Source organism: Euprymna scolopes, chromosome 23 (assembly GCF_053919585.1).
Source record: "Euprymna scolopes isolate OS-2025 chromosome 23, ASM5391958v1, whole genome shotgun sequence".
NCBI classification, from domain to species: domain Eukaryota; kingdom Metazoa; phylum Mollusca; class Cephalopoda; order Sepiida; family Sepiolidae; genus Euprymna; species Euprymna scolopes.
In genome coordinates this window covers 46599620-46622955 of record NC_136504.1, presented here as the reverse complement: position 1 = coordinate 46622955, position 23336 = coordinate 46599620, and the positions used below count along the sequence as shown (strand labels likewise).

Below are 23336 nucleotides of genomic sequence, written 5' to 3'. Positions count from 1 at the left end.
CTGAGGTGTGTTATAGGCCTATTAACTATCCACTTCCTCGACAATCGTAGATTCCTATATTCTATCTGCTGAGAGTTCACGGCCAAAATCAGTTAAGATCAATGGAAGTGGTAAAATCTTTTCTCTTTAATAAATTCCTCCTTTGCCCGCCACCACTTAACACCATTGCGGGATCGTCCACAAGAGACATTTATGAAAGAAACACCAGTTTGGGTTTTCTTTACTTCGTAGTTGCTTAAAAAAACTAGAATGGAATTTTAATTCTACTGGGTGAAACGCACCATGGAGTTAACCGAATCGAAGGGTTAGTTATACCATTTTTTATCGCTTCATTTCGTTTTGTAGTTGATTAAAAAAACTAGAATGGACTGGGTGAAATGCACCATGGAGTTAACCGAATCGAAGGGTTATTTATGCCATTTTTTTTTCGCTATGTTTTTTCGTTTTTGTTTTTCTAAATATGTCCACCATCTTTTCCCCTGATTTATGCTTTCTGTTTTTCTGATTTCTTTTTTAAAGAAGTTTTACGCTTGATCACTTTTTTTTTGGACGGGGGTGGACGATTTTTTAAAGAAGTTTAACATCGTTTTCTTTTTTATATTTAACAGGGTTATTACTTCGCTTATTCTGTACTTTAACCCCCCCCCTTACACACACACCTCCAAAACAACCGGGCAACGCCGGGTACCCCCGATAGTCAAGTATACAAGGCTCTGTCTGCCACTCTTGAGTTTGAAGTAAAGTTTTCATTGGTCTGTCATGCTGTAATTTGAAATGTTTTAATCCCTATAAGTACAGATTGCACTGTTTTTTGTGTTTGCAAAGAGTTACAATTTTGAATATCCTATGGTATCATTTGCTGTTCAAAATAATGTGAGTACATGCTTTAACGGTTTTGTTTCCATTGCTATTTTAAATGTCATTCTCTCATGCCAGGAATCAAGTTTATTTACTCTGAGTCATCAAAAACGTTCCAAGCATAAACATACAAGAAATTTATTCAAAATTAGCTGGATTTGGGGGGGGGGGGCTTTGCCCGGGCGTAAAATACACTTAATATTATATTTTAATTTGTTGAGATTTCGTATGTATTATCATAGAGTTGTGATTTCAAAAGTAAAAAAAAAAATGTATTTCAGTGCCATCGGCTAGAATCGAAACCAAAACTGTAGCATTCAAAGCTATGTTACCACTATACCAACGAGACACGCATATAAACTGATTAATTAAAAATAAAATAAGATGAATGCACAAAATGTTTAATGACTTTTTCAATTTTGACCCATTTTTGACCCCTTAAAACAATTTTAACCAACTGAAGACCCATAAAAGAACGGCCTGTAAAAAAACAAATCATTTGAGGCCTTTAGTGCCACTTTGCAACTTTTAGTTTCAGAGGAGATAGAGTTTGAAAACAGACAGACAGACATACAGATGTTTATATATTAGATTACAATCACAATCAAGGTTTCTAATCATTTCTGGTGGAGGAACACCTCCATTTCCCCAACCGGGTTTCTTCCAGCTTACTATTGAATGTTTTTCAAAGATTGTGGCCATAGTTGCCACAGTCTGGAGGTTGACAATACTATTTGCTCATAGTTCAGTATGTCCATATACCATGCTTGGCATCCCCAAATGATCAACCATCTAGTCTGACCAGGCTCAACATCGCTTCACACCTCGGTGATCAAGTCAGAACCGATGTGTGAATATGATTATGTCATCATATTTATAATAATTTCTTTTTTTTCTTTTTCTTTTTTTACAAGGTAGTCACCACTTATCAAGGCCCAGAAGCCACTTGGGGATAAGGGTTATTGCATGTACAGTACGTTAGTATTGGAGATTTGATAAAGTGTCTTACTTAAGAGGGTGGTTCATCAGGAATTTGTTTATGTTGGACTTGAAGACATCCAAGTTGTAGTCAGGTGGGAAACAAGCAAACGGAACAAAGTTCCACAGGCGTGCACTTCTAAGAAAGAAGCTTTGTTCATGGAATCTATGTTTTGGTTTTGGCACAGATAAGGAGTGGGGAAAAATTTTGACAGTGGTTTCAGCTAGACGGGTGTTTATCGTGAAAGATTGGCGAAAAATGTTCACAAAGTGTGCATTTTTTATAAAGTTATAATAATGACCATACAACTCTCCTAAGATCACAGGTTCAATCTACAAGGGTCGTTCCATAATCAAAGCCTCTTAATTTTTTTTTTTACTTTAAAAACTGAAAAGCTACAAAGACGGGAGTGGTACCATTAAAACAAGCTTATTCTTTTCTGCTCCAGAATGTATTTTTCTACATAGTCACCACCATTCTTAATGCATGTCCATGACAGGGGGTTGCTTTCTTGGAGTCTCACACTGTCAATATCTTCAACAGTGAGATGAAACTTTCAGATCATGAATGCATAAGTTCAGACATCATAACAATACAATTTGCGATCTATTCGGATCGTATAAAAATATAGAAGACATTACTTTTGGAACATCTCTCGTAATTCGTAAGAGACAGCTATGCAAGTTCAAAGTAGGTAATTATATATTACTAAATGAGGTATGGTTTCCATTAAAAATCTGAAAAGTGTCTACACTATGTGAAAAAGCTGAAGCAATACAAAATGGCCACAGAATTTGAACTGATATTGTGTTTATCTAACAATGAAACTCAAATTTTAACTTGAAACGATTCCCCATTTAATAATATTCATTAATCTATATATCTATAAAAGTGAGAATGTGTGTGTATGTGCGAGAGAGAGAGAGAGGACATTTCTTAACCTATATACTCAACGAATTTTTGATCTACAGACTTGTAATTTGGTATATAGGAAAATCAGACATGTGGAAAACTTTTTAATTGGTTTTCATCCATAAAAAAGAGCTAAGGGGTAAAAATTGAAAAATTGGTACTTAGGACTCATCGGATTTTTATCTGTTTGTCAACTGTTTCACAGCTGTGCATGCGTGAATCATTCAATGACAGATTCCTTATGTTAAGAATAAGTAGGTTTGAAAACACTTTTTAAAGATCGTGGCAAACTGGCCTAACGGTTATTGTACCTGACTGTCTTTAGGTTTTGATTTTGATCTTATTAGTATTTTTTTTTTTTTACTTACAAGAAATGAACTGTTTAGAAAAAACATAATGCACAGGTTCCAATTTCTTTCTCTTTTTTTTTTTTTTAAAGGAATTTAATGTTACATTTAATACCAGGCAACGCCGGGTACATCTACTAGGAATAATATAAATTAATATTTTTTTAAGGTGCTTTTGCACTTTGTGCGCTGGATTTCTGTAAATGTCCGCTCAGACTCAACTGGCAGCTGATGTAAATCGCCAGAATATGCTGAACACTGCCGGTCAAATCTTAAAACCTCTCCGAAACAGAAAATAACATTTATCAGATACTATTAAATAATAATAATAATAAGTTTCTGGAATAAATATTGTTTTATTTTTTGTTTTAAATAAATAGAAACATTTTATTTTTCGCATGATTTAAAACTAAATTGTTTAAGGTTTAACAGAAAATGGCAACAATTATCGGATACTAATTACAATTAAAAAAAAAAATGGAAAAACATCTGGCCAAAGATCACAGTGTAGTATTTTTTCTGATGCTACCCTTCGCCTTTTCTGTTCTCGGTCAGTGGAAGAGAAATCCTTCATGATTGAGGCAATTTTAATTTTTGTTTCTATCTAGCGTGCCCCTTCTTGCGAAGCTAGATTTTCCCCACATTAAAAACTGACTGTCTAACTCTGCCCTCGTGGGGAAGGCAAGTAGATAGGAACAATAAAATATAACAACAACCTACAGTGAATTTCATGAATAAATATTTTTTGTAAATATAAACATTTTTTTCATGAATAAATATTTTTTGTAAATATATAAACATTTTTTTCATGAATAAATATTTTTTGTAAATATATAAACATTTTTTTCATGAATAAATATTTTTTGAAAATATATAAACATTTTTTTCATGAATAAATATTTTTTGTAAATATATAAACATTTTTTTCATGAATAAATATTTTTTGTAAATATATAAACATTTTTTTCAAGACTCCATTCTTATGACTGATTAAAAATTAAAAACTATGTTTTTTCTTCCAATTTATTAAAAGTTGTTTGCTTTGATTTTTATTGACTAAGCGCATTTGTTATCGTTTTTTAATTGGCTGATCAACTTGTCCAGCGCTCGACATATTTCGGTGGTTTACGGTAGGGCTCAAGCGGACATTTGGGAAGGTGCCAAAGGTGCAAAAGTATCATATTTAATGAAAACACCATAAAACTAGTTTTAATGCCTAAACAGATTTCGTCTTGTGTTCTTCCAGGATCGTGATCTTTATAAATTGTCTTTACTAGATACGTGCAAAATGAATGCCCAGGCTCAAAATGTTTCTACATTTTAAGCCTTCTCTTTACTTAAAAAATTCACCAAAAATCAGGAATGAACCAATTTTTAATGAAATTTTCAGTATTTATCAAATAATGATCACGGAATATAACGAACTCATTATTTTTATTTAAATTTTAGTGGAAATGTGTTATTTTGTTTAAACAAAAAATACCTTTACCAAAGTTATGGTTTTCTGTAGTAAAAAAAAAAAGAATGCATGAATTTATTTTTACTTTTTTATCAAAATAAAACATCGTAAATTGTAAAAATTAAAAAAAAAATTCACAGGAACATTACGAAAAAGCCTCTAAAGTCCGTATTAATGAATTCAAACTCGAAGAAAAATTAATTCCTCGAACTACCGATATTATAATTGAAGTAAGCATTATTTATTTAATATTTTCACACAAAAAAAATTATAATTGCAAAAAATATTCCTACATTTTTTTTATTTTTTTTAGATTACAGGTTTCGCATAATTTTTATACGTAAAATTCTATTATTTTCCTTGTTTGTATGAATGTGAAACTTTCGGCATAGCATAATTCTTATATAATCTTGAAAAATAAAACTTTTTTTTTTAATTTAAAAGCAGGAACATAGAAAAATAATTAAATTAATAATTGGTAAAAATTAGACAAACGTTCACGATAGGAATGTATGGATGCATATCTGGGAGAAAAGAGAAAAACAGCACCCCCTACCTCCTTTTAACTACCTGACGTCATTTTCGGACAGCCTTTTGACTGTCTGAAATTTTGGACCTCCGTATAATCCATGTGACAAGGACTTTGTTTTCTTTTGGTTGAACAAAGCGAGAATCTCTTGCTTTTGGGAGCTAATTAAGCTATTGTTTTGTACAAAGAAGGTGTTTATTTATTTATTTAATTCAATATCTTAGTACTTTACTAATTATCGTTGAAATAGACCCAGAAAACTAATATTTATCTTTCAAAGGATTCTTCCAATGAATTTATTTCACTTCAAAATTTAGCTGAATTAGTTAGCTCGCCGTGAAAACATTTTTCATAACTTTTTTTTTTTTTTCACATGTACAATTTTTTTTTTTTTTTTCCATTTGGAAATTAACTTTAGTCTTTAATCTTTCAAATATAATCATTAAAGTAGTCGGAAACCCACAAAAAACTACGGCTTTCAAAACTATGCCGCCCCCCCCCGTCTTTATTCCACCATTTTTGCTCGTACCTAGCTTTTACAGCAACAAAGTTGTCAGTGGCTAATTGACAGATACTTTGACTAATATTGAAGTATCTACAAAAAAAAAGAAAAGGAAAGAAAAAATAGAGAGAAAGAAAGAAACAAAGTGAGAGAGAGAGAGAGAGAGAGAGAGAGAGAGAGAGAGAGAGAGAGAGAGAGAGAGAGAGAGAGAGAGAGAGAGAGATATTCATATTTAACCAAAGAAAAAGAAAGCTGTTTTTTAATAGTAATGGTATTTCAACTGCTTGGATGGTTAACAGTTTTCATTTTTTATTGGCAAGAAGTTCAGTGTTTACTTGCAAAAAATTGTCTTATAAGAGTCTTTCAGAATAACTTATATCTTCTAAACGCAAATCTCTGTGTCAGAGTTTTGCAAATCATTCACTTAGAGCCGGAGTCTTCAAAGGTTTTGAGAGGGGGGGGGGGCAAATAAAAATAAATTGATTTGGACGTGTTTTTATACCGTTTTGGTCATTAGCTTTGCTTTTTAGTGAAAACTGGTTCTTCTAAACTTCATTCCTTTAGTCATTTTTTGAACAAAAAGAAAAACCACCATACTATTTTTCCCACACAATTCTATTTTAAAAAATTTCCTAATATTTTTGTTTTTCATAGGAGCTCGCAGGCCTGGTGGGTCGGATTAGGCCCGCTGGCTGTAGTTTGGAGCCCCTTACTTAGAGCATATTTACCATACACTTTCAGTGATAACTCCATTTTAAAAAATTTTTTTTTTTACTATAGAGTCATCGTTCATCAAGGCTAAGAGCCACTCCAGGATAAGGGTTAGATGTTTAATAGATTCCCCGGGACTCAACCATTATTACTTTTTTGGCGCAAATAAAAACGACTAGATTCTTACAGTATACTCGCGTTCACACACTAGTTGTTGTAAGATCATAGAAGTTATATGAGAAATTAATCTCACAAACTCAATACTCCCAAGCTGAGGTAAAAATAATTCCACAATTACAAAACCATACCTTTAAACTCCGATTTTATTCAGTTATAACATCAAAAAAAAGTTATTGGTCTGGGTACAGTCCTTGCAAAACCGCGGGTCAGTTTTGCCTCCCAAATAGGGAGCCAGTAGTTAACTCCTTCTGTTGGAGTGATAGCATGGTTTTCATTCAAAAAATGTCCATGATAATTTATGGTGTTCTTGGCAAGAGTTCTGGTGCCTTTAATTAGGCATAAATCGAGTCCCATACGACCCTAATTGAATTGAGAAAAGTTCAAACATTTAGGTGATATAAACATAAAGAAAATGTTGCAAGGCATTCTCCTCGGAGCCGACTTTTGGGGAGTCTTTTTTGCCGGGCGTTTTTTCATAGACTGAAAAACAAAATGGATGTTAACAAAAAAGGTGCCAAGTAATTATCTTGGCCCATACAAATTAACCAATCACAGGCTGCCTACTAGAACTGTGCGTAGGCGGCTTAAAACATGAAATGGCATTGTAACTGGAATTTCTCACAGTTAAGCAATGATGAGTCTAGCCAGTACTTGGGAATGAATCACCACTTCTTAAGGCTAACAAACCATGCGAGGTTAAGGATTAATGAGATGGATAGATTATCAGTTGAATGATGATGAATGCACCACGTCTGACCTACTCAAAACAACAGCAAACCCTAAAAACAGTAATTTATCCCTCTTTTGTCAGAAGTATCACTCACAGTATATGCTATCAGCTGTGACAGGTTAAAATCCAATCATCGGATCGATTGTGGTTATTTAATTGTTTACTATTTTTACTAATGCATGGGCATAGACAGAACACGGTGAATCTGGAGGAGTAAACCATGATAAAATATGCTGCTATCCACAGGAGTAGCAGTAGTTCGTGTGGCATTTAATGAAAGTACAGTAGCGGCTCAGAGAATAGCATGATTGTGCAGATGACCATCCTCCTGACAAAAGGCAAGCACATTGCTCAAGTTAGCAGAGAACTTTTTTTTTTTTTTTTTACAAGATAGTTACTACTTATCAAGGCCTGAAGGCCACTCGAGGATAAGTGTTAATGAATGTAAGATGGTAATTTAGTAATCGTTAATGGTGTGAATTGGGTTGAATTTGATTATTTAAGGAGACAGTTCAACAAGAACTTGTTTATATTAGACTTGAAGGCTACCATATTGTAATGAGCTGGGAAGCAAGCCAATGGAACAGTGTTCCATATGCGGGCAGTTCTTGGAAAGAAGCTTTGTTCATGGAATCTGCAATTGGAATTAGGCACAGATGTATAGTGGAGGAAAATTGTTGATAGTGGTTGTAAATAGTCGAGCGCGTTTTTTTTTGTGAAAGCTTGATGAGACCGTGTCTCAACAAAACGGGTTGGTGTAATGAAGGGCATTCAGCCATAGAAATTTGCTTCAGTCTCATGTCATGTCAAACATAGCAGAATTTTCAACCCTCGGACGCGGGAAAGTAATCGAAGTAAAACCAAATAGGAAGTTACCACTTATCAAGACCGTTCAAAGATAAGGGTAAATGAGATGGATAGATTAACAGTTGAACGATGATGAATGGTATGAGAGGATTGGAAAACTCTACACACCACACACTTTAAAAGCAACTGTCAGCACAGAAAACAGTAATTCTCCCCCTTTATCAGTTTTAAAGAAGCCCTTATTATAGGTTACGTCAAAAAGATGCGTAGCTCCACATTCAACTTGCCACTGTTAACCAAGAGATTATCCAATTTTTCAGGGGGAGGAGGAGGAATGATTAATATCACCTTGTCCAAGTTCATTAACTTCTAGGTGGTTTCAAGCTTTTTGACGTAGGGTGGGTGGGTGGGGGGGATTCCTTACTCTCAAAAACTTTCCTGTGCAATCATTCATGACCTTAAAATATATAGCAGATGTATCCGGCGTTGTCCAGTATTAAACGTAACGTTAAATTCTTTTTAAAAAAAATGAAAAAAAAAAAAAAAAAAAAAAAGAAAGAAACTGAATTCACTCCGTGTAAGTAAAAAAAAAAAAAAAATATTCGAGCTAAAACCAAAACCTAAAGACAGTGTAAAGTATGATAACCGTTGGACCAGCTTGTCACGATCTTTAAAAGTGTTTTCAAACCTTGTGAAACAGCTGACAAACTGATAAAAATCTGATACCCGCCTCACAAGTACCAATTTTTCAATTTTGACCCCTTAGCAAACTTTTTGGATGAAAACTAATTAAAAATTTTTCTATATATCATGTGTCTGAATACCCTATATACCAAATTTCAAGTCTGTAGATTACAAATTTGTTGAATATATAGGTTGAGAAGTGTCCTCACAAACACACACATATGTTTGACACTCACTTTTATAGATATATAGATAGATGAATAATTTTGTCCATCTGTCTGTTCGCCAACCATAATTTTTTTATTAATTACAATTAAATGTAATAAATACATTGCAGAATTTGTCTCATTTCGAAATATAAGAAATCTTAATTACTTTTAGAAACGGAAAATATTGCATTTATAGTGAATAATAAATAGTCAACGAATAAATACTAATGAATAAATAAATAAATACAAATAAATAAATAAATAAATACTAATAAATAAATAAATATAAATAAATAAATGCTAATAAATAAATACAAATAAATAAATAAATTCTAATAAATAAATACAAAGAAATAAATGCTAATAAATAAATACAAATAAATAAATACAAATAAATAAATACTAATAAATAAATAAATACAAATAAATAAATGCTAATAAATAAATGCTAATAAATAAATACAAATAAATAAATACAAATAAATACTCAATAAATAAATAACATAAATAAATAAATACAAATAAATAAATAAATTCTAATAAATAAATACAAATAAATAAATAAATGCTAATAAATAAATACAAAGAAATAAATGCTAATAAATAAATACAAATAAATAAATACAAATAAATAAATACTAATAAATAAATAAATACAAATAAATAAATGCTAATAAATAAATGCTAATAAATAAATAAATAAATACAAATAAATAAATACAAATAAATACTCAATAAATAAATAAAATAAATAAATAAATACAAATAAATAAATAAATGCTAATAAATAAATACAAATAAATAAATAAATTCTAATAAATAAATACAAAGAAATAAATGCTAATAAATAAATACAAATAAATAAATACAAATAAATAAATACTAATAAATAAATAAATAAATACAAATAAATAAATGCTAATAAATAAATAAATAAATAAATAAATAAATACAAATAAATAAATACAAATAAATACTCAATAAATACAAATAAATAAATACTCAACAAATAAAGCCATGATTGGAAATCGAAACATCTTGAGATCTTTTGATCAGTCTGAGGTTCAATCAACTGAGCTATTCGAACTTTCCATATTTTTTAAAAACTTTTTTTCTACCTTAGTACTCAACGTTAAATGGATAACTTTTAAAAGTTTTCAGGTATGCTGAAAACGAATATCATAATTAATTTTGTGCATGCAAGTAGTTTTCTGGATATTAATACATTATCCAATGTAATCCCGTATGTTTTTACTGGTGGTCATGTTTTTTCCCACCTGAAAATTACTAATGCACATGCGTATCACAAAACATCCCCCCTCGTCCCCGTGTTAAGAATGGCGAATAACATTGACATTTATTAGGTAATACATTGGAAAAAAATTTCTTGATATCCAGAAAACTACTTGTCTGTGCAAAATTTAAGTGTGATATTCATTTTCACCATGCCCGAAAACATATAATACTGATCATTTTAAATGGGAGTGTTAAGGTGCCAAGAAAGCAAAAATTATCGGACTTTACTTTATAAATAGAGCTTTAAGCATTACCTTTACAAAAAATTATAGCTTTGGTGTGACTTCATGGATTTATGATCTATGCTAGGTTTCAAAACATGAATCCAAATATAAAGTATAATAATAAAAAAATTTTTTTTTTAAATGTGTAAATCACTTCACATCTGTCACATCTTCCCAATAGTCCCAAACAATTTGTTTTCCATTAACTATGTACTGGTGTTAAAAGCAATTTAACATTTAATTTATACTAGAGTTTAGATTCGTGGAAGAAAAGGTGATTTTGTAATGCTGCAGTTTTCTTGCAATGCTTCAAGTGATCTTCATAACACAATTCATTTTAACGTCCGTTTTACATGCTGTCATGTGCTGGACGGCTTTAAGAAATTGACTTCCAAACTGACTTATTTCTTGATAGCCCGTTTTGATTACCCATGTGAACTGAACCTGCTATCTCAACTGTTCTACATCTACTGACCCAAAAACTCTCTCTCAATGTGACCATACCATCAAAGTCTACTCTTCTGTACACATCTCCCTATACCGTCTAGATTTAATCTTCCTCTGAGATCATCAGAACTAAGCTTGTCTTTAAGACTCGTATTACATATTTATCATCCTATAATCATATAATAATTTCTCTCCATGCAACGCATGTCCTTAAACCTTACTAATCAGGTTTCACTTCCATACATCATCACACCGTGAAAGCCAATAGAATCTAGACCATTTTTTTTTAAGTCACTGCTTCCTTGTTGATTATGGTATGTTGTGAGTTCTGTGCAGTTTTAGGAGGTTCATCCTTCTAGACTTCGCCTTCTCTCTTTGAGAAAAGGTAAGTTTATTGCTAATTGTCTGAGGTGTCCCTGGCAGGGAATGCCAATGGGGCTGCTCAGATATTTTTTCAGGCCAGAGTGCTCTTCCTTTAGGGCGGTAACTCTTTAATCTTATTTTTTTGTTCCTTGTGTCACATCTTCCCACCATGGGAGGAAGATAAATAATCCCTGTGTACACATATCTGACAGACGCTTTCCCTTAGTCGATAGTGATAACGCTCTGCTAGTTAGTAATAACAAAAGTTCTTTGAACTTTCTCTATCCACTCCAAATTCTTGGAATCACACTGCGCCACTCTAAAATGGTATCCTTTCTAAAGCGCTTAGACCTAGAGGCTCAAATTTTCAAGAGTGTCTTCTGTAACGAAGCGGTGCTCTCCTATTGTAACAGAGCCTCAACAAATGAAATCAGCAGCAGCAATAGGATAGCTGACTAGCAAAAATATTGGCAGCAGCAGCCATTTTAGCAATATGCAAATTAAGCAACATGCACGCGCTGATATCACAAGAAGAAGGAGAGAAAAGGAAAACAGGACAGCACGTGATCGAGCAGAAGAAAAGTGCGACCGGGGAAGATGGATGTGTGAAGTCAAGGGCAAGAAAGTGCTGGCTATGGCTGGCGTCAGGTGGCGGGGAGAGAGACTTTTAAAAAGCACATGTAATATGGCAAAGTGTTGTAAAACACATGGGTATGCAAAAACATTTTTCAAAGATAATGAAATACGTTATTGTTGGGAGAACCATGAATAAATGCATTTTTATTTGCACTTAAAAAAAAAAAAAAAAAAAGAGAAATTGGATTTTTCTTTCTTTTTTTGTTTGTTCCTTTGCGGTGATACCAGACAACGTGCGGGTCCGAGTGATTGAAACGTAACGGCACGGTTAAAGTGTAAAGGCCGCGTTACATTGTTTTAATGGTGCCTATCACTGGTCGAAATTTGAAGAAAATATTTGAAGAGTGATGTTTTGATGATTTCGTATGAAATAAAGAATCTAAGTGTGGCTTATTATGAAAACATCATTTCAAGTTTTATGAAAATAATGTTAATAAGTTAAAAATTAGTTGACGCTTAAAATTGGAAAAGTGGAAATAAACTAATAATAAAAAAAGAAAGACTTACTGTTAGAGAAAAGAGCCGTAGAATTATTTTAGCAAAGAAATCCAAATTCTCTAGCCAGGTTTTTTCTTTAGTGGAAAGACGCAGAAGTCTGAAAAGAAAGAAAGTGAAAGAAAATATAGAAGAAAAAAGAAATGGCAAAATTGTTTTAAAAAAATATAGAGAAAGAGTGAGACAGGGTAGGTGAGGAACGATAAACAAAGAGAGAGAAGAAAGGAAAGAGAGGGACAAGAAAAGAGAGAGAGAGACAAGGAAGGAGAAAGAAGGATAGAGACATGAAAAGAGGGTGAGAGACAAGGAAAGAGAGAGAGAGACAAGGAAAGAGGAGAGAGGGAGAGAAGAAAGGACAGAGAGAGACAAGGAAGGAAGGAAGGAAAGAGACATGGGAGGAGAGAGAGACATGGGAAGAAGGTAAGACACAAGGAAAGAGGAGAGAGTGAGACAAGGAATGACAGAGACAAAAAAGAGAGAGAAGGAAGGAGAGAGGGGAAGAGAGAGAGAGAGACAAGGAAGGACAGGGAGAGACAAAAATAGTGAGAAAGAGAAAGAAACAAGGAAGAAGATATATATATATATATATATATATATATATATATATATATATATATATATATATATAAAAGAATAAGAGACAAGGAGGGAGGGATACTACACAGGAGGGTGGAAGAAAGGGGGAGGAGAAAGACAAGGGTGGTGAAAAAGGAAACAAGGCGTGTATGAGAGAGAGGATAGAAAAGAAGGATTGTGTTAAAGGAGAGAAAAACGAAAATGATAGGAAAAAACAAAAATTACAGAAATGAAAAAAAAAAAAGTGATAGAAAAAAAGACATATAAAACAAAAAAAAACGCGAAAAGAAAAGGCATAAAATGATTAAAAACATGATTTAACTAAACAAAAATACAATAATAAAAAAAATCAGTTCAGATAACAGATCTTTTCACAGAAAAAAAACAAACTGATTAAAACAAAAAAATTCTTATACTGAAAATAGATACGATACTTTAAATACACCCATTAACGCTGCAATTTTTTCCATCTTCAGTCGAGGTTAAAAATCAAGTGCTTATTATAATTTTACAAGATGACCTCCTCCATTAAATAATTATAAAAAAATTTTTTTTTTTAAATTGTCAAGTATAGAAAGCCTCTTTTCAATTCTCCATGTCATTATTATTTTTTCATTTCCCTTCTTGTCAAAACATGAGATTTTGCATGGACAATCATTATCTACGCAAAATGGAGTATCACAATTGAAGAAACGACAAGGAGTTTGTATCGACATAGTAGACAGCTGTGGAATTGTATTCCGTTTTCCTGTTTTCCAGCTGACTACAATATGGTTGTCTTCAAGTCCAACCTAAACAAGTTCTTGATGAGTCGTTTCACTTAAGTTAACAAATTTACCGAATTTCCATTACTAACGATTATTATATTGTCCAATTGACTACTGTACACTCTTAACCCTTATCCTCGAGTGGTCTCTGGGTCTTTATAAGTGGTTATGCCTATGTAAAAAAAAAAACGTCGTGTAAAACGTCAGCATTGTACACGTTAATAGCAACGTCATCATTTCGTATGTTTGTGTCAATTTCTATGGATGAGCATTCGCGTTATAATGGTTAATGGAAGTAACTTTTTTTTTTGCTATGGATAAAAAACAATATAAGACTTACGTTATAAAACAAATAGATTTTTATTAACGAACTACACAGACGAGAGATAATAAAATAAAATAAATTTTAAAGTCTTCTGTTGACACTTATGTGCCTATTGCTTACAGACCTCCGTACTTTTTGGAAAAAAGGGGGCAAAAATACAGATAATCCTCTATCACTTTAAATAATAAAGTCAAAACGATTTTTTTAGGCCGATTTGGAATTTGCAAATTTTATTATCTCAAGAATCATATATTAAAATATATGAATATATTCTTTTAATATTGGAAACCTGTTATAAAAAAATCTTTGTTTAAACTTTATATCGCGTAATATTTGAATTTAATGTCATTTAAAGCTTTTTAAAAATAATTCTTTTTTAGAATTCTGTTTTTTTTTTTGTTGCTGTAATTCAAATAACCGAGAAAAAAATTATCAAGAAAAAAGTGTGTGTGTGTGTGTGTGTGTGTGTGTGTGTGTGTGTGTGTGTGTGTGTGTTAACAATAATATTGATTTTATGTCCAATTTTATTTACAACTTTAAGGCAAGTGAAATAAATAGCGAAATTGTATATATATTTAAAAATAACTTTTTAAAAAAATTATTTGATTTTTTTTTTTCAGTTTTAAAAACACCTAAAAAAATATTTCCTCTAATATATTTAACAAAACCTACTTTTATTATGTAAGTTTATTTAATAATATATATCGAAAATTTCAGGAAGATATGACTATTATTTGATTTTTGCTAAATTTTTAGAACATAGGTATGTCTACAGCTTCAAAAACGTCACTATACAGAAACGTTGTTTTAAAGCGTCGATAATGTAAACACGATTTTGTATGGAGTTTTCATTATTTTTGTATGCTGTAAAAATTTTTTTTTTTTTAAATATTAGCAGTTTCTTTGAAGCTTCTTTTAAATGGTAAAAAAGTTAGGATGAAAATATTAAATTAAATTACAGTTACATCGTGTTACATATGGGGGAGGGTTAAAACTGTGGTGCGCGTAAGAAGTATCCACAGACAGCGAAACAAAATGGAAATAAAATTAAATAGTAAGGGTCAGGGAGTTAAAGATTAATGAAGACGCACACGCGCGTATACATGTATATCTTCTTTCTTTCTATCTACTATTATATAAAAGGAACTTTATGTGTGTGTGTCTGTGTGTGTGTGAGAAAGAGAGAGAGTTAGTTCCCTATAGATTCCGTAACGGCTGAGCCGATTTTTATGAAATTTCACCTAAGTATCGATAATCAAAAAAAAAAAAAAAAAAAAAAAAAATTCGATGAAAGAAGGAACACGCGATTTTGTACAAAATTAATACTTTAAACAGCCTAACATCACAAGTGCATTTGAGAAGCTTTATTACGAAACAAGCAGAACGGTTCAGCGTATAAAAATTGATATTATGTTCTTTGATGTAATAGGGGTGCTCGTTTTAATGACACCATTGACGTTTTCGTATCTTTTCAACTTTTTGAGGGGGGGGGCTTTACTTTTGGAATGATTCCTGGTATGCCATAGCGCGTTTCGGATATCCATTAACGACCATCGTTTATTGCTGGCAAAAGTACATTTGAGAATGGTGGTGACTATGTAGAAAAATATATTCTGTCATTGTAGCTTCATGTTTTTGAGCTAAAAAAAAAAAAAAAACAGAAAGCTTCGCGGACCTGTATGAGAGTGGCCACCCCCTAAAAATGCGTGTGTTTAACCTTTTTTTTTTTTTTTTTTAAATTTTCAACGATTATAATAGATTACAGACTTAAGAATTATATCAAAAAAAAAAAAAATTGAAAAAAAAAAAAAAGAAATTATTGACTTTTAAGAAGGGGTTCACTTTCTCGTTATAACGTTCTACTTCATTGCTACCTGGCTTACTATCCATTTCTTTACCGACGTGTCACGCGATTAGATCCCCTTCTTAAATGTCATTAATATTTTTTTTTTTTTTTTTTCAAAAATTTTTTTCTGCTAATATAATACTTAAATCTGTAATCTATGATAATCGTCGGAGAAAACTTAAAAGAAAAAAAAAAGTGAAAAACGCGTACTTTTAGGGGGTGGCCACTCTCGTACATATCTACCCTCGTGTGTGTGTGCGCGCGCACACACACACACACACACACACACACACACACTATTTATTAAAAAAACAAAAACAAACAAAAAAACTGTTATATATTTCAGAGACATACCATGGTTTCATTATAGTGGATCTGCCTTTTACAAATTAAAAAAAAAAAATTCAAACGAATTATCAGCGATCCACGAAATGAAAAACAAATCGAAGAATGGAGTTCAAAACAAATTCACCGGTTAAACAAGAAAAAAAAAAAAAAAAAAAAAAAACAGTGAAAAACGTTAGGGTGGGGGTATTCCTGTAGTTTTAGATTGGAGGTGATGGTGTATTATTGGTGTGGTGACTGGTGAGGTAAATATAAACCATACCATACATGCAGTTTATTATCTAGGTGGAGGTTTTATGTAAGAAAAATATAGGCACCGCCAAAACGGGGGGGGGGGGCAGGTCAGTACTTTTCGACGGACCGTCTTTTTAGAAATCTACCAAAAATCAGGTAATTATCCGATCAATACGAAATTTTCAGCGATTATTAAGAGAAGAATGAACTTTATAACGGTGTACTTATTTTTCATAAACGATATATATATATATATATATATATATATATATTGCTTACAACCCCCCTTGTTTTGAAGTGGGAAAAAATATGCTTAAAATAATCATCTGAAACTGAACAAAACATATTGTGTTGTTGTAAGGGACAGAATTATAGATTAAAAAAAAAAAATTGTTTGCATACCTTATTTTGACGTCTGAATATCAGAACTTCGATTGTGTTTAATTATCCCGCTTTTGAGTTTTGAAGTGTGAAATTCGGTGAATATGTTAAGTAAAATAATTCATTTAAGTTAAGCAAAACAAAAAAAAAATTTTTTTTAATATTTATACGAAAAAAGCCATTTTAAAATCTTTGATAAATAAATTAACAATTTTTTTTTAGCGAGCCGAATAATGCATGACCATTATTAAACAGGGTATGCTTTGAAGAATCGATACCAAAAAAAAAAAAAATTCGATAAATATTGTGCCCTTTGTGTTAAAAATAGCATCATTTTTTTCGATCCCGTTTGAAAACGTTTGCCGCCTTTCGACTACGGTGGACCAAACGCGCTGAAATAATTTTTTTTTTTTTCTGCTTTAAATTGCCCCCCCCCCACCATTTTGGGGAGCCTCGCCCTCACACACATACACATTAAAAACCAAACTCATACAAATGGTCACCCATCTGGTACTGGCCAGCCTCAGCTTAATAATACATTGAAATTTTCGTCACTGAAAAATAAGTTTTTTTGGCCTGTTTGGTCTTCCATAGTTTGCTTCTTATCAAACGCAAACGTAACCTGTCGATCTAGACTAGGCACCGCCAAAAATGGCCGCAAAATCAAGTTGTTGTTGTTTTTTAAAACGAAATTACATTTATTAAAATCCATTATTTCTGAGTAACTTTTTTTTTCCAGAAAGATAAAACCCTGAATTTTATCATATAGAAAACAGAATAATGTAAAACTTTTTCTATTATTTTTAATTCAATTTTAAATGTTAAATTTTCCCAAAAAGTTAACAATTGACATTTTTTGTCTTGCACAAAAAACGTACTTAAATATTTAAAAAAAAAAGAAGGGTTTTTGAAATAATTAATTTATTTATTTATTGTCTAACTAAGATTTAGGATGATTTTCTAAGAGAATATGCAAAAATATTATAATATAAGTACCTGAATTTCAAATAATTCCACTTATTCATATAGGTAACCAGATATTTCGCGTCTACGTAGAGTTCAGATCGACTCTGTTTACGTTTTCTTTTGATAAGAAGAAAACTATGGAAGACCAAACAGGCCAAAAAAACTTATTTTTCAGTGACGAAAATTTCAATGTACTATTAAGCTGAGGCTGGCCAGTACCAGATGGGTGACCATTTGTATGAGTTTGGTTTTTAATGTGTATGTGTGTGGGGGCCAGGCTCCCCAAAATGGTGGGGGGGGGGGGCAATTTAAAGCAAAATAAAAAATAATTATTTCAGCGCGTTTGGTCCACCGTAGTCGAAAGGCGGCAAACGTTTTCAAACGAGATCGAAAAAAATGATGCTATTTTTAACACAAAGGGCACAATATTTATCGAATTTTTTTTTTTGTATCGATTATTCAAAGCATGCCCTGTTTAATAATGGTCATGCATTATTCGGCTCGCTAAAAAAAAATTGTTAATTTATTTATCAAAAATTTTAAAATGGCTTTTTTCGTATAAATATTAAAAAAATTTTTTTTTTGTTTTGCTTAACTTAAATGAATTATTTTACTTAACATATTCACCGAATTTCACACTTCAAAACTCAAAAGCGGGATAATTAAACACAATCGAAGTTCTGATATTCAGACGTCAAAATAAGGTATGCAAACAATTTTTTTTTTTTTTTTTAATCTATAATTCTGTCCCTTACAACAACACAATATGTTTTGTTCAGTTTCAGATGATTATTTTAAGCATATTTGTTCCCACTTCAAAACAAGGGGGGGGGGTTGTAAGCAAAAAATATATATATATATATAAATATCGTTTATGAAAAATAAGTACACCGTTATAAAGTTCATTTTTCTCCTAATAATCGCTGAAAATTTCGTATTGATCGGATAATTACCTGATTTTTGGTAGATTTTTAAAAAGACGGTCCGTCAAAAAGTACTGACCTGCCCCCCCCCCAGTTTTGGCGGTGCCTGATCTAGACTCTACATCGACGCGAAATAACTATTTACATATATGAATAAGTGGAATTATTTGAAATCCAGGTACTTATATTATAATATTTTTGCATATTCTCTTAGAAAATCATCCTAAATCTTAGACAACAAATAAATAAATTAATTATTTCAAAAACCCTTTTTTTTTAATATTTAAGTACGTTTTTTGTGCAAGACAAAAAATGTCAATTGTTAACTTTTTGGGAAAATTTAACATTTAAAATTTAATTAAAAATAGTAGAAAAAGTTTTACATTATTCTGTTTTCTATATGATAAAATTCAGGGTTTTATCTTTCTGGAAAAAAAAAAAGTTACTCAGAAATAATGGATTTTAATAAATGTAATTTCGTTTTAAAAAACAACAACTTGATTTTGCGGCCATTTTTGGCAGTGCCTAGAAAAATAAGAAAAGGTGGAATTTTAATCGGGGGGGGGGAGACTTACGAAAGGTACCAAATTAGGCGGATGGGTTACTATCAATGTGATTCGTCATATGGATTCTGGGGCGATATATTTCTATTAACTCTGCTCGTCTCATAAGCACTATTAGTTTAAGACTAACAGAGTTAATACACCACAGCGTGACAAATCCACAAAAAATGCAATTTTAAACTCAAGCATAACAGATGTATGAAAATGTAATTTTAAACTTTACTGTTGCAAACCAAAGAAAATGCAATTTGTTCCGTCTTGGTGTTTTCTCTCGGGGAGTGGGGGTGGGGGCAAAGCTAACAGTCTAGATCATTATAGAGATGTCTTCGTCCTTGTTGGCTGAGACATAGCTCTGGTCCTATGCAGTTTTGCAGTTCTAGAAAGTTTACCCTCCCAGGCTTTTCCTTATCACCCTTCACAAAGAAAAGGTTAGTTTGTTGTTAATCGCCTGAGGTGCACCTACCGTGGAATACCGACTAGACTTCCAAGGCATTTTTTTTTTTTTTTGCAACCCAGAGATCTCTTCCTCTAGAGCTCTGACTTTTCAAATCCAACTTTCCCGACCTTGTGTCACATTTTCCTGCTGAGAAAGGGAGATAAACAGATCGCCTTGACAAGGCGATCTGTTTATCTCGCCTTGGTCTTTTGGTTAAAAGTAAGTAAAGTGTTCAGAAACTACGCATGATTATTTCCTTTCTTTATTTGGAGGAGCTTGATTTTAACTCTTATTAAAAATCAACCTTGTGTCTAATTTTGCTCTCGTGGAGAGAAACAAGTAAATAGAGACAGACGGACGAAATTTCCGTCTGTGACAGACCGACAAAACTCCAACCTAACCGTCGGCAAATGAACAAAAATGCTATTTAAACGTATAACAGCTGTTTTAAAAGGCCATACTTCTATTAAAATGTGTTACCTAATATTTCAAGGTTTAAGCCCGCCCGACAGACAGAGCACCCGATTGAAAAGTTAGGACGTGTCTTTAAAAAAGAAAGAAAGAAAAAGGAAACAATAAAAAAAAAAAATGGGGAAAAAATCCTAACAAATCAGGGAGGTGGGCAGATGTTTTAATCTGTAGGGGTGGTAGGGAAGAGAATCAAGGTGGGGGTAGGGCAATATTTCACAATAAAGACAGTGGCTTCTGCCTGACACACTCAGGACTCAAATCTTTTTCCCTTCTCCTTCCCAATGCTCGCTAGCCCCCTCCCCGTTGTATGGCACCCCAACCCCAGAGTGTTATAAAACATTATCTGGATTATGTGAACAGCATCCCCCAAGGGTATGGGTGTAGCTGGGGTTGTGGGCGACTATCACCCATCAACATAACAATAAAAGCCTGAGGGAAGATTGGGACAGATTGAATAGTGAGAGAGAACACTACTCTTTACATACGGATGGTCGCTCCCTCATACATACACATAAGTATATTTTTATACTGTGTACATGCAGATAACAGATGAAAGAAGAGTAAATCTTTAACAAAGCAAAACTGATCAAGATAAGCAAAGCTCAACACTATTAAGAGGAGCAAATATTATATAATCAGTTTTGCTTTGTTTCGATAACTTATTTGTATTATATATATATATATAATTAATTTAATTATTATAGTAAAAAAATAAATATATATATATATATATATATATATATATATATATATATATATATACACACACACACACACATATATATATATATATATATTACACAGAAAAATGCGAGCATTAAAAGTAATATAGTTAAGATTAAACATGGAAAAGTAAAGGACTAGTTGTTAAAACTGGAAAAGAAAAAGATACAGCAAAAAATATATATTTATAGCTTAAAATATTGCAGCATTAAGAATATTTTGAAAAATTCAATTTAACATTACATAATCAATTCTTAATTAATACCGCAATATTTTAAGTTATAAATTTATTATATTTTTTACTAGAATATCTTGTCTTTTTTCCCCCCCAGTTTTAACAACTTTTTCGAGTTTAATCTTAACCCTATTACTTTTCATGCTCACATTTTTCTATATAATCCATGATTTTTTCCAAGTTGTACTTCGAAATAATATTTTCTCTTTTTCACTTGTTACCTGTGAATTATTAGCGACAGTACAGCTGAGCGACAGATCGGGACAGCAGTAAATTATTAGCGACAGTTTATATCTTGTTACGTTAACATCTCTGCCGTTCCCAGCCGATTTGAGGTAGTGTAACAGATTTGGTTGTTATGGTAACCAACAGCCAATCAAAAAAAAAAGTTCGTTACACATTCTGAGATTTTTTTTTAACACAGTAATTTTATTATAACTTTTGTTTTACTGAACGAAAATTGATTTTTTTTTTTTTTTTTTTCAAAATATAGCTGAGAAGGTGACTGATGAACTATAAAAATTGTTTGAAATTTGGTCGCAAAATGAGTGAGCGGTGAAGCAATTCTAAATGAGTAAAACTAACACTTCACCATATAATCGAACAAATAATAATACACACACTAGATTGACAAGATGGTTCTTGCAGAATCTTTAATTTTGAGTTCAAATGATGTATTTTCAAGTAAGTTTTACTTTCTATATCATTTTAAAAAGCATTTTTCGCTCTATCTAACCATTTAAATTACAATCGTTTTAAAACAATTATGTCCCCTTCTCAGAACGTTAAATATAAGATGGAAAAAAAAAGCAAATTTGCACAATTTTCTTATTGAAACAGTTCGCGATATTAACGAAGTGTTTGGCTTCGGAACTATTACTGAACGCGCAGATAATGGTGGTTTAAGAAATTTTGTGGCGGAGTCTTGAAAATGATGAGCATAGTGGTCGGCCATCGGATGTTGACAGCGATCAATTAAAAGCTTTACTCAGACCCAATTCACTCACAACTGTTCGAACGTAAGGTATAAGACGATTTCCAACTACTTGAGAGAGATAAGAAAGACAAAAAAAAAAAAAACTTGATAAGTGGATGCCTTACGAATTGAATGACAACCAAAAGAAACGCCGTTAGCGTCACCTTCCTTTCTTTTACGCAACAAGAACAATCAGTTTTTCGACCGGGTTATGATTTGCGATGAAAATGATTATGATTTACGACAACAGGCGACACTTGGCTGATGGTGTTTATTTCAATCAATAAATTTTTGTTTCAGCCGTGATATGCTCATCTAAATTGAAAAGTAAAAAAAACGCAAGAACTTTGTCAACCTGATACACACACACACACACACACACACACACACACACACACACACACACACACATGTGCATGATGGACCTGTCCCGTCAATTGCGACATATGAGCTCCACCAGAACAGCTAAATTACTCGAAAATCCACAGATGATTTGTTTATGGTGGTGATGGCTTTGTGCAGAACCAACCACACTTTTTTGGTACAACTGCTAATCTCTGTCGGTGCAATGGCTGCCACAAGACCTCAGGTTTTACATCATTTTTTTTTTTTCTTTCTCATAGATGCATATGTCTTAGTGAAGACTGCGGGTGCATCTGTTCCAGTGAATTAAACGCACCTCCAGATACCAACCTGGAAATTTCTACATCACCAGCACGGTACATACAGCACCTAACCTTCCCAAATGGCCACCCATCTGGTACTAGCCAGGCTCATTGTTGCTTAACTTCGGTGATCTGGCGAAAACCAGTGTGTCAACGTGATTACGTCATATATAAGATACTATCGTGATAAAGAGATAATCAGTATTATAGATAGAGCATTTTTCCTCCTTCCATCAGACGCTGAGGAGTTGTGTTGGTTCTTATTAGCCACAGAAGGCTGTTCCAATACAATAAAACCGCTGGTTCGTCTTTTGAATATATATATATATATATATATATATATATATATATATATATATATATATATATATAGTTCTACGTTTGAGACCTCTGTATACAGAAAACCTACATTTACAGGGCTCTATCTTAACTGGTTTTCCTTTGCCCCTCAGTCTAGAAAAATAAACCTCATTAGCACTCTTACACATCGTGCACTCATGATTTGTTCACTAAACCATCTTGATGCGGAACTTGGT

At 32.3% G+C, this 23336-nt stretch overlaps 1 protein-coding gene across 1 annotated transcript in view; it reads right to left on the bottom strand.

The window, feature by feature from the left end:
- Window positions 1-23336, bottom strand: part of LOC145245873 (polycomb group RING finger protein 3-like) — a 189199-nt gene that overhangs the window by 39940 nt on the left and 125923 nt on the right. The window contains exon 2 of the mRNA XM_080107588.1: window positions 12381-12468. The gene's annotated coding sequence lies outside the window, so the exon portion shown is untranslated. The remainder of the gene's footprint in view (window positions 1-12380; window positions 12469-23336) is intronic.